Genomic DNA, 12531 nt, shown 5'->3' on the forward strand with positions numbered 1-12531 from the left:
TGAAGCATGCTGGATCTCTGCTATCTACTGTTCAGTGCCATTGCATGCAAGTGTTCAAATAAAATACTGCTTTTCCTTTTCCTCCATGCGGGATACCAATAGCGTAGAGAGTATCCAGGCAGTCTCGTATACATACTCCTAAGTATATGTGTGCTTCCCCACTGTCTAACTGTCCCCAGTCCCTGATTGTTGCCACCTACCATGGTGATAAACTCTTCCTTGGAAGACCGAAAAGGTTTCCTTTTTGTATTCAAAACTGATCTTTGTGTATATGGTGAATGAGTCAAATGATCTATTTGACACAAATAAGGCTAAGGAGCAAAGGAGTGCTTATTAAGCTTCTGAGCCATTCTTCATGTCTCAGCTGCCCTAATTCACTATTTTTTATACACAGGAAAATGAGAATAAAAGTCAGTGTTTAATACAATTGAGGAAGAAAATGCTAATCCAAAATAAAAATGTTAAATTCAAAGCAGTTAACTTATTACTTGGGCTGAGGTATTAAGCAGAATACTTGCATATATTTTACTGAAGAGAGCGAAAGGCATACGCATACGTTACATTTTCTATAAGTATGAAAAAACAAAACATAACCTCCTTTGCCTTAGGCTGAAGCGAAGGCATACATTTGTAAGAAGATTTGCTAGAAGAAGCTAATTAAGTATATTTCTGTCTCAGCATAATTACAGTTTTTTCTTGAATGCAGTTTATTATACAGTAGTCAAAAAGAATAATGTGAAAATGGGAGATAAGATGTTAGAATACATTTTGTTCAAAAAGTATGGGATATATAATTTAGAAAGTTTGTAGGAATACTCTGGGCTGCTTCAAACAGTCTGGTCTGTTGAAATGCAGTTCCCATAATGTCATTGAGGGGGGAAAGTATCACTTATTGGAAGGTCCCCCACCACAGATGATGATGATGATGATGATGATGATGATGATGATGATGATGATGATAATATTATAGCCCGCCTTTTCACGGGGAATCAAGGCGGGTTACAACATCTAAAAACAAGGTATTACATATCAAGTCTAGTTAAAATTAATCTCCCCGCCCAACCGCCCATCCCTGATTATAAAACTAAATTAAATTATTTACAATATAAAAACAGTGTGATGATAAGATCAACAAAGTTGGGGGGAAAGCTAAGAAGGACTCTATAAATAGGAGGAAATAAGCTGCATTGTGCTCGGGGAGGGGAGGTTAGTTTGGAAAGGCCTGCTGGATGAAATTACAATATGTGTTACTGACAATCACAGGAGGTAAAATGGGAAAGTGTTGGGAAAGTGTGCCTTCCTTTGGACATTGCAACAAGGAATCTCATTCAGAAGTCAGAGGTGTGCTAGATATAAACATACAGGTTAACTATTTCTTATGAATGTTGTATTTAGACCTGGGTCCCATCTCCAAGACATTTCATTATGTATGTGCAAATATTCCAAAATCTAAAATCCAAAACATTTCTGGTCTTAAGCATTTCAGATAAGGGATACTCAGCCTGTATTATTCTGCCATTACAGGTCTTACTAAATTTTAACTAAGTGTAATTACTACTAATCATAACCACATATTATTATATTGTTAGATTTCTTGTACCATCTAAGGCAGGGTCGGCAACCCCTGGCCCGCGGGCCACATGCAGCCCGCCAAGGCCAGGGGACTGGCCCGCGGCCGGTGCTGCTGCCGCAGCGACAATCGGCGGCAGCACCAGGCCCTTGGGGGGCACCAGCCTCCTCCCTCTTGCGCGAGCGGGTGGGGCCTTTGGGGGGGCCGCTGGCCTCCTCCCTGTCACGCAAGCGGCCGCTCGCACGAGAGGCTGAAGGCGCCGCTCGCTCGCGCGAGAGGCCAAAGGTCTCTCACACGAGCGGGCGGGGCCTTTGGGGAGCCGCTGGCCTCCTCCTTCCTGGACCTCTGCCTCCAGCAGGTGAGGGAAGTGAGGATAGGAAGGAAGGAAGGAGAGAGAGTGGAAGGGAGAGAAAGAAAGGGAGAAAGATAGGGAAAGAAGAAGAGATGGAAGGAAGGAGAGTGGAAAGGAGGGAAGGAAAGAAAGAGGTGTGGAGGGAGAGATGGGGAGAAGGGAGAATGAGAATGAGAAAGGAAGGGTGGGAGGAAAAGGAAGAGAGAGACGGATGGAAGGAAAGAAAGGAAGGAAGAGAGGTGGAGGGAGGGAGAGAAAGGGAAAGGGGAGAATGAGAAAGGGAGGGGGAAGGAAAAGGAAGAGAGAGATGGGTGGAAAGAAGGAAAGAGATGAAAAGGAGACAGAGTGGAAGGGATGGAAAGAAAGAAAGAAAGAAAGAAAGAAAGAAAGAAAGAAAGAAAGAAGGCTGTGTGGAGGTAGAGATGAAGAGAAGAGAGCCAGGAAGAAAGAAGAAAGGAAGGGGGAAATGAAGGCGAGAAGGATTGAAAGATGTGTGGAGGGAGAGATGGGGAAGGGAGGGAGGAAGACAGACATGAGGGAAAGGGGGATGTGAAGGGAGACATAGGGAAGGAAGGAAGGAGAAAGAGAAGGGGAGATGGGAAGGAAGAAGGGATGGACCTCTGCCTCCAGCAGGAAGGGAAAGAAGGAAGGAAGGAAGGAAAGAGGTGTGGAGGGAGAGATGGGGAGAAGGGAAGGGAGCTAGGAAGACAGGAGGGAGGGAAGGAAGAAGGAAAGGGGAAGAGAAAGGGAGAGGGAAATAAAGGAAGAGGTGGAATGGAGGGAAGGAAGAAAGGGGAAATAAAGGAAGAAAGATGAATGGAAGGAAAGAAAGAAAGAGTAAAAGGGAGAGTGAGAGAGGGGGAATAAAGGAAATGGAGGAAGAAAGGCATGGAAGGGTAGTAAGAAGGTGAAAGGGAAATAGAAAGGGAAGAATAAGGAAAAGGGAGGAAGAGAAAGACAGATGGAAGGAAAGAAAGGAAGGAACAGAGGTGGAGGGAGAGAAAGGGAAAGGGGAGAATGAGAAAGGGAGGGGGAAGGAAAAGGAAGAGAAAGATGGGTGGAAAGAAGGAAAGAGATGAAAGGAAGGAGAGAGAGTGGAAGGGATGGAAAGAAAGAAAGAGCTGTGTGGAGGCAGAGATGAAGAGAAGAGAGCCAGGAAGAAAGAAGAAAGGAAGGGGGAAATGAAGGCAAGAGGGATTGAAATATGTGTGGAGGGAGAGATGGGGAAGGGAGGGAGGAAGACAGACATGAGGGAAAGGGGGATGTGAAGGGAGACATAGGGAAGGAAGGAAGGAGGAAGAGAAGGGGAGATGGGAAGGAAGAAGGGATGGACCTCTGCCTCCAGCAGGAAGGGAAAGAAGGAAGGAAGGAAGGAAAGAGGTGTGGAGGGTGAGATGGGGAGAAGGGAAGGGAGCTAGGAAGACAGGAGGGAGGGAAGGAAGAAGGAAAGGGGAAGAGAAAGGGAGAGGGAAATAAAGGAAGAGGTGGAATGGAGGGAAGGAAGAAAGGGGAAATAAAGGAAGAAAGATGAATGGAAGGAAAGAAAGAAAGAGTAAAAGGGAGAGTGAGAGAGGGGGAATAAAGGAAATGGAGGAAGAAAGGCATGGAAGGGTAGTAAGAAGGTGAAAGGGAAATAGAAAGGGAAGAATAAGGAAAAGGGAGGAAGAGAGAGACAGATGGAAGGAAAAAGAGTGGGAGTGAGGGAAGGAAGTGGGAGAATGAGAAAAGGAGATGGAAGAAGGAAAAGGGAGGAAGAAAAGAGAATGAATGTGAGATGGGGGGTGGCAGGTCTGGCAAAGAGGGCCAGGCCTCTAGTGCTGGTGCCCGCCGTTGGCTTTTTTGCGGGCCCCTGACAGGGCCTGGGGCCCGTTAGGGGCCCGGAAAGAGGGCGAGGCCTCCAGCACTGGCCCCACCCCTGGAGGGTGGAAGCTCCACCCCCAGTGTGTGGCACCGCCCCCGGAGGGTGGAAGCTCCACCCCCCCGGCTTTGGCCCCCCAGTTGTCTGAGGGCCAGAAACCCGGCCCCCGGCTCAAAAAGGTTGCCTACCCCTGATCTAAGGCCTGCTGTGACCAATTTAACAACTTCTTCGCGGATAAAACCTCTCGGATAAGGGAAGGTCTCGATGCTAGTATTGATACAGAACCCAGAGTAGAGGCATCGAGAGCTTCCGTGGACTTGGTTATTCTGGATCACTTTGAGTCTGTAAATACCGAGGATGTGGACAAGATCCTTAGAAGTGTTAGGAAAACAACTTGCTCTCTCGATCCCTGCCCCTCATGGCTAGCGGCTCAGGGGGGTACGGTAGTAACTACTTTGTTGCACCGCATAATTAACACATCGCTTAGGGAAGGGCAATTTCCAACCAGCTTGAAATTGGCCGTAGTTAGACCACTGTTAAAAAAGCCCTCCCTAGACCCCCTGATGCATAGTAATTACACTCATACCTCGGGTTACGAACGCGCCGGGATACGAACTTTTCGGGTTACGAAAAAAAAAAAATAAAAATTATTTCCGGGTTACGAAGGTTATTCCGGGTTACGAATAACCTTTTGGTGCTTTTTGGCGCTATTTCGCACCAAATCGCGGCTTCCCTCCATTAGCGCCTATGGGTTTCTCGGCTTACGAAGACTTCCGGGTTACGAAAATGGCGCCGGAACGGATTATTTTCGTAACCCGGGGGCCGAGTGTATCGGCCTGTCTCGCTACTGCCTTTTTTAGGGAAGGTGATCGAGAGAGCGGTTGCAATCCAGCTTCAATCAGTCTTGGATGATACTGATTATCTAAATCCATTTCAAACTGGGTTTGGGGCAGGCTATGGAGTTGAGACTGCCATGGTCGCCCTGGTCGATGATCTCCGTCTGGGCATGGACGGGGGTAGCGTGTCCCTGTTAGTGCTCTTAGACATCTCAGCGGCTTTCGATACCATCAACCATGGTATCCTTCTGGAACGCCTGAGGGAGTTGGGAATTGGGGGCACTGCGCTCCAGTGGTTCCACTCCTACCTCTCGGGCAGATTCCAGATGGTGCAGCTGGGGGAAGTGTGCTCTAATAAGAGGGCCCTTAAATCTGGTGTCCCTCAAGGAGCCATTCTGTCCCCTATGCTATTTAACATTTACATGAAACCGCTGGGAGAGATCATCCGGAGACACGGGGCGCAGTGTTATCAGTACACTGATGACACCCAAATAGTCTTCTCTGTGCCTCCGACTGATTCAGTGACCAGGGATGGCATCACTTCTCTTGATGCCTGTCTGAGCTCGGTAATGGACTGGATGAGGGAAAACAGACTCAGTGTGAATCCAGAGAAAACGGAAGTACTTGTGATAGGTTCCCCTGGCCTGGGATTGGAGGTTTCTCCACCTATCCTGAATGGGGTCACGCTCCCCCTAAAGGATACAGTTCGCAGCTTGGGGGTGCTCTTGGACTCATCGCTCCACCTTACATCTCAGGTGGATGCGACGGTCAGGAGCACCTGTTATCAGCTTCGGCTGATACGCCAGCTGCAACCCTTCCTGGGCCGGGAAGACCTTGAAACAGTGGTACATGCTCTGGTAACCTCTCGGTTGGATTTCTGTAATGCGTTCTACATGGGGCAACCCTTGTACCATGCTCGGAAGCTACAGCTGGTTCAGAATATGGCGGCAAGACTGGTCACTGGTACTTCCAGGGCCAGCCATATAACACCAGTGCTGAAAGATCTACATTGGCTGCCTGTTCGCTTCCGAGCGCAATACAAGGTGTTGGTTATTACCTATAAAGCCCTAAATAGCTTGGGCCCAGGGTACTTAGAGGACCGCCTCTCTCCATATAATCCGCCCCGCACACTCAGATCGGCTGGGAAGCAATTACTTAGGGTTCCAGACTCTAATTATGCCGTGACATCGCAGAGGGGCTTCTCTACTTCTGCCCCCAAGCTCTGGAACTCACTTCCCAGCGAGCTCCGCTTAGCCACCTCCCTAGTCCAGTTTAAGAAGGGGTTAAAAACCCTTCTATTCCAACAAGCTTTCCCTGACTGTTCCTAACACCATCTTTCCTTTCCCCCCTCCCCCCTCCTTTAATGATGTGGTATGTTTATTGTAGCTAGCTGGATGGCAAATTGTACTTTATGATATGTATTTTAATGTAATCTTTATTGTAATTTTACTGTGTTTTGTAATGATGAGATGCTGTTAACCGCTTTGATCCCTGGAAAAGCGGTATATAAATAAATATTTTATTTATTTATTTATTTATTTATTTATTACTGCTCAAAAAATCCATAAACAGTTTCCAGTCCTTCAAAAATTATCCAGACGGTTTATCTTTTAAAATCCATGTCAGTTTGGCAATTTGAGCAAAGTCCACGACCTTTATAACTCACTCTTCCATTGTTGGTATTTCTGTCCATTTCCAGGTTTGTGCAAACAGTATTCTTGCAGCTATTATCATATATCAAAGGAGTAGTTCATATTTCTTGTCCAATTCTTTATTGATATTAACTAACAAAAATATTTCTGGTGACACTGTAAAATCTACTTTTATAATTCTTTTCATTAACATATAAATCTTAGATTTCACCTTACAAGTTCACCACATATATATAATAACCTTTATCCTGACTCCAACATTGATTTCAAACCTTCTTAGACATTTTTGACAACTGATTTGGCATTAACTACCACCTGCGTGTCATTTATACATACACTCATCCCTCCCCACTTGTGGCTTTGACTTTTGTTGATTGGATTATTCACAGATTTTATTAATATGTTCTCTCTAGGAATATCTAAGTCCTCCAGCACAACTTCATGGTTAACTTTAACCTAAAGTCGCACTGAAGAACCTAGAGATTCCTAGAGAGGTGGTCTCTCAGATAAAAACATAGCGTTTTTGCTATTTGTGGTTTTTCCACATTCATGGGGATCCTGTGCCCCTATCCCCAGTGAATGTGGAGGGACGAGTGTTTTTTCTTTCAGATTCCTACACAGAATAAATTTTATATCTCTAGTCCACATTTCCCCCCATAAATCCATTTGCACATTATGTCCAAAATTTAAGGCCCACCTTATCATGTATTCTTTTACAGATTCATTTTCTGTCTCCAGTTTCAAAAGGCATTTATACTTTTTAAATTACATGTTCACATTCTTTACACAATTCTAAATATAAATTATTTCCTCCAGCCTGACAAGATCTTGCTTATTATGTTTAACTCTCTTTAAGTTGCAAATACGGAAACCAATTAAAAGCATCTCTTGTGACTTACACTCCCAATTATCTTGTTCCAGCGACTGAAGATCTTTATAATATACCGTATATACTCGACTATAAGTCGATCTCATGTATAAGTCGAGGGCAAGTTTCAGGGACAAAAATAAGGATTTTGCTATGACCCCGGGTAAACTTCAGGGGCATATAGCAAAGGATCTAAAGGATGAAGCAAAGCAAAACAATGTCAAAGAACTTACAAAAGTCCGGCAAACGTAACTGTTTGTGCTTACTCTTAAGGCTGGATGGATGAGAGAGTAAAGGGGGTCAGTGCTTCACATATTCTGCTTTTCACCGGGGGATGGTTCCTTTTTTTAATTAAGAGTTAAGATACACTTCTTACATTGACCCGTGGATAAGTCAACTCAGGTTTTTGAGGTCCATTTTGTGACCTAAATTTCTAGACTTATACATGAGTATATACAGTAACCATTTCTGCTTTTTAATCCATTCATTCTTAAAGAAAGCTTCCTGCATTGAGGTAACTAAAAATATCTTAGAAAAGAACCTTTGTTTATATCAAACTTGCAGGAGAGTTTTTCTGATACAATGATTTTTAAATCCAACATGTGTCTTGACTTTGTCATAATAAAGATAACCATGCCAGCCAAATCTTAAATTATGACCTTCAAGATCCAAAAGACTCTCATCTCCAAGGTGAATTAATTCTTTCAACCACACAAAACAACTTGTTTCATAATACAGTTTACTATTGGGAAGATTTAAATCCCCTCTTTCCTTAGCATCACTCACTATTTTAAATTTTAAATTATAAGATGACATACGCTCTCAAAGCGTCCAAAAGCTGTGCTGAGGCCAAGTAAAAAGACTGAGTAAAAAGTTGTCAATTTAAGCCAACTTCAACAGGCGCTGCTTGGTATCTGTGGTGGCGGCTCACTTTGGTAGCAGACTGTGCAGTTGCCACGGCCCTGGCATGATCACGGCCAAAGTGGCCAGAGGCCGCCCTTTATCAACTGTCTGCTTCAGCCCAACAAATTACAGACCTTTGCAAATCTTCAGAATTTCCCCTTCTATTTCTTTAGCTCATCTCTACTACCTTTCCACTTAGGTTTAACCCACTCATCCCCCCCACCCCGCCATTAGCCTCATCACTATAAAGTTCTGAATTCTTTCCCTTTTATTGTCTGTAACAGAAGTATCTGCTTAACCCAGAGGGCACAGTCCAACATAAATTTAATAGTACTTTAAGCCCACTGAAATCCTGACACAGAGACATGCATGTAGCAGTGCCATTAAAGCTTATAAACACCATTAAAGCTTATTGGAGCAGTAGCAAATGTATATACAAAATATTAATGTGGCCGATGAGGAAGCAGTATATGCTACCTTTACATCTGTCCCTTTCGAAGGACTATCCGACAGCTGCTGTAGCAATAGGATTATACGGCTATATTATACATTGTAGGTGCCCTAAATAAAATGAAGAGGTGAGAAGGATTAAATGGGCAAAGCTTCATTTAAGAAGAATTTCCAAAATAGAACAACTCTTTCCCTACATAGCAGGCAATAATATTATTTGGACAAGTTTTATCCAACATCAGAGCTCATATGCTTATCTTCAATTCTACTGCTGCCAATTGTATGGAATAGTTAATGAACTGTGAGACTGTCTCACTATTATACTAAACGTACCCCTTACTATTGCAATTAGAATTAAGGCTAGTTCAGCAAAAGTGTATTAACTGTTCAGTCGCCAAGAGCAATCCCTGCAGACAGAAGAATCAAAAGCACCATGCTGCATGTCAGCTTCATTATTTCTTCATATTGTACATAAAAAGAAAGTTCATACAGCTTTGCTCATTGCTCACAACAACCATTAAATTCCTGGTAGGACGATTCTCCCCCAACAATCTTTATCTAGCTGAAAATGAGATTCTGTCAGCAAACACCTCTGCAGAGCAGAGGCTGAAGCATGGAGATCTGTGAACATAAAAAAAAAAAATTAAATGCAGAGGCTTTCACACACTTTTTGTGTGTGACTTCTGTCTATACGTGCAACAGTGGGCAGTAGAAGATAGTAGAAAATGGAGAGGGCAAAGTAAGCTGCACCACTTCAGTTGGCCAGTTTTGAAAGCTTACTCTGTACAATAAAGCTCTCTGTAATACAAAAGCTATCAACTAAAACTGTGATTCAACACTTGATTGGCACAGTCCATTCCACCACTTCAGGGCTGGATGAGATCCAGCATTTCACAAGTGGAATTCCACTATCACAAGAGCATTTATTTCCCCCCTGCCTTTGCCCTTTCCATGCAATCCTCTGCATGCGCCAACAAATCTCCAAAAGTTTGAGCTTGGCAACTTCTGGAGCTAATGGGAAAAAGTGCAGTGAATGGCATGGGAGGACATGGCATTGCCCCTTCTTTGTTTTTCTAACAGTCACTGAATCACAAAAGAAGGGAATAACTGGATACTTCCTTGCCTCATCCCAGTGGCATATTCTCTTGAGAAGGTAGATCTGATCTTTCAAGAACGGAAAAGTGGGAAACTATTTCATCTTGGGGTCTTAATTCCAATTTGGGAAGAGTATGTGGGGCTGCTTTCGAGAAGTGGGCCAGGCTAAAAGCACAGGATGGGACCAAAGCAACATGGGTGGGGTGGATGGTAATTTTTACATGTTGACATCCCCTCTCCCATGCATACAAAGCCCAGTTCAAATCTAGGCATGCCTACTTAAGAGCAAGCTCCAGTGCAACCATTCGCAGGCCTGCAATTAGGGTTGCCAGGCTAGATCTGGACAGGGTCCTATAGTTTTAATCCTTAACAAATCTCAAAGCAGGATGAGGTAAAGGACCTGTCCTCCCTCATCTTCCAAACCCCAGCTTTCAGCCACAGCTGTTCCTTTCCAATATGACTATTGCTTTATTGATGGACAGTAGGGATGTGCACAGGAGCATCCAGCTCTGTTCTTGTAGTGAGGTGGACTGCTGGGTGCTGGGACTCCTCTGCACCCCTCCTGCTGCTCTCCACTGGTGAGACAACAATCATATTAGGAGAAGAAAGCTATGGCTGAAAGTAAGACTTTGGAAGGTCAGTGAGGACAAGTGCCTTTATTCCTCTTCAGGGAACTTTATGTTATCTCATCCTGCTCCAAGATCTGTAAAGGATTAAAGTTACTAGAGCCCCATCCTGGATCCAGTCTGGCAATCCTACTTGCAATACAAAGTTCAATTCTATACCACAGTTTTCATGCCTGCAGAGCACAGCTCAGTGCTATGCAGGCCATTAAATTTTTAAAAATCTGTATTCCCTCCTATATCTGGTCAGAAAGGACAAGTTGTTATAAAGCTCATTTGCAAGGATGCTCCTTTGCAAGGTGCTCATTTGCAAGGATGGATGGAAACCCCCTACAGTCTGCACGCAGAGCTCTCCTATCCTTTGTATAATGAAAGGGGCTGAAATATGAACAGAGCTTTGTTGGCCTTACTTTTAAAAGGTCATACACATTAGCAGAATCACCAACTCCCTTTGAGATCTAGGCCATCTCTGTCCTGTGTGAGGCTGTGCAAGCTCTCATTTAGGCAAAGTACAGTGTATTTTGTATTTTGTTGCATGGCCAATCCCTGGATGAATGTGTGTGTGTGTGTGTGTGTTTGAAGCTTTATAATCACTTTCAAAGAAAGCATGAAACAAACAAAAGAAATACTTCTTAATGCAACAATATAGCATCAACTCACTGAGCTTATTGCTACAAAACAGATAACCACAACTATGGATACTACCCTACCTCCCCAACGGAGACAGACTTATGCAGAATTGCTTTATTAATGCCTATTAGCTGGGGTAACTAAGCGTGGAGATTCCGTGGCACACCACCCATGATTGCTGAATTTGTGATCAAAACAACAAAGGATGGTCATCTCTTCATTGTGCCTTACTTGTGATTTCTCACTGCTGGAGCAAGGATGTTGGATTAAATGGATGTTGGGTTTGAGCCAGCTTGGCAGTTTTTGTTTTCTGCATTTATAAGTCTTTTGGAAAGGCATTTCTAAATCCAGAGTGGATTAAGAATGTGTATGTGCCCACTTTTGGTTCTCTTGTTTACTAATTACAAAAACCTCTGAGAGCTGAAACATCCTAGCTGGTGTTCTCTAGTTGTCACTTGAATATGAGTGAATACCTAATTTTAAATGGGTAGTGGTAGTTGTTTCTCTTGTATTATTCATAATGCTCTCAGAGATGCAGCATTTCCCTTCCCAGCAAACCAAGTGTTCTAAACACCTGGGTTAGGTGCTCATTTGCAAGGAAAGCTGCTGAGTAGGAAGAACTCAGTCTGCTGCTTACCACTTGTTGACTGGGATTGCCCAAGCCAGGAGATATTCTGCAAAGAAAAGCCTAGCTAGGACTCTGTTTGGACTCTGTTTGGACTCTGTCCAAACAGAACCCTATGCACAGCTTCTGGAGTAATCAGTTTTGCTTAATAGGGGTGTGGCGGGAGGCATTCCCTATTCCTCCTTTGGCTTAAGGCTCCTAACCAGTCAATTTGGCTCCTATTCAGTCAATTTTAAATCATGACTTTTTAATGTCTATGTGTGTGTTCTTATGAGTGTGTTTTAATGGTTGTATAGTATTGCATTTTAACGGTGGGCTTATGTGTTTTTAATTGTGTTTTGTATTTTAATGTGCTGTAACCTGCCTTGCACCTTGGGGAGAGGCGGAAATTAATAAATTAATAAATTTAATTACATTGGAATGTTTCTAGTTTAGAAAACCAGTAATAATAACAACAGCAGCAGCAACAACAACAACAACAACATTTATTTATTGTGCACCTTTCACCAAAGGGTGATATATATATATAATCAAGAGAGAAACAATAAAACACTATAATATAATATAATAAGGACAGAATCCCCACCACCTCATCAGTAGCTACCCATTTTGGCAACCTTAGGCACAATCAGGCACAACCCTGTTGAACATCCTTTTGGTGGGGGTAACCACCAGCATATTGGTAAGCCATCAACCATTAGGAGAGATGCTCCAGCTGGTCGCAAGGTTGGTCTCATTGCAGCCCGGCGTACTGGCAGACTGCGTGGAACAAAGACTGTGCAGGAGAAGGAGAATTAAATCTTCAGTTCATTATATTCATAACAAAATAAATGCCATTATTTGTGAAGGAGCCCTGGTGGCGCAGTGGTTAAATGCCTGTACTGCAGCCATTCACTCGAAACCACAAGGTTCCGAGTTCAAGACCAGCAAAAGGGCCCAAGCTCGACTCAGGCTTGCATCCTTCCGAGGTCGCTAAAATGAGTACCCAGACTGTTGGGGGCAAATTAGCTTACTTGCTAATTAGCTTACTTGCTGTTCACCGCTATGATCTTTGGAATAGCGGTATATA

At 43.6% G+C, this 12531-nt stretch overlaps 1 protein-coding gene across 1 annotated transcript in view; it reads right to left on the reverse strand.

The window, feature by feature from the left end:
* Positions 1–8659: 8659 nt before the first annotated feature.
* Positions 8660–12531, reverse strand: part of LOC149319711 (T-lymphocyte activation antigen CD80-like) — a 40113-nt gene continuing 36241 nt past the window's right edge. The window contains exon 7 of the mRNA XM_089508143.1: positions 8660–9110. The gene's annotated coding sequence lies outside the window, so the exon portion shown is untranslated. The remainder of the gene's footprint in view (positions 9111–12531) is intronic.

The sequence above is a fragment of the Sceloporus occidentalis genome, unplaced genomic scaffold, assembly GCF_023333645.1.
Source record: "Sceloporus occidentalis isolate IW3139 unplaced genomic scaffold, rSceOcc1.0.p SCAF_2, whole genome shotgun sequence".
NCBI classification, from domain to species: domain Eukaryota; kingdom Metazoa; phylum Chordata; class Lepidosauria; order Squamata; family Phrynosomatidae; genus Sceloporus; species Sceloporus occidentalis.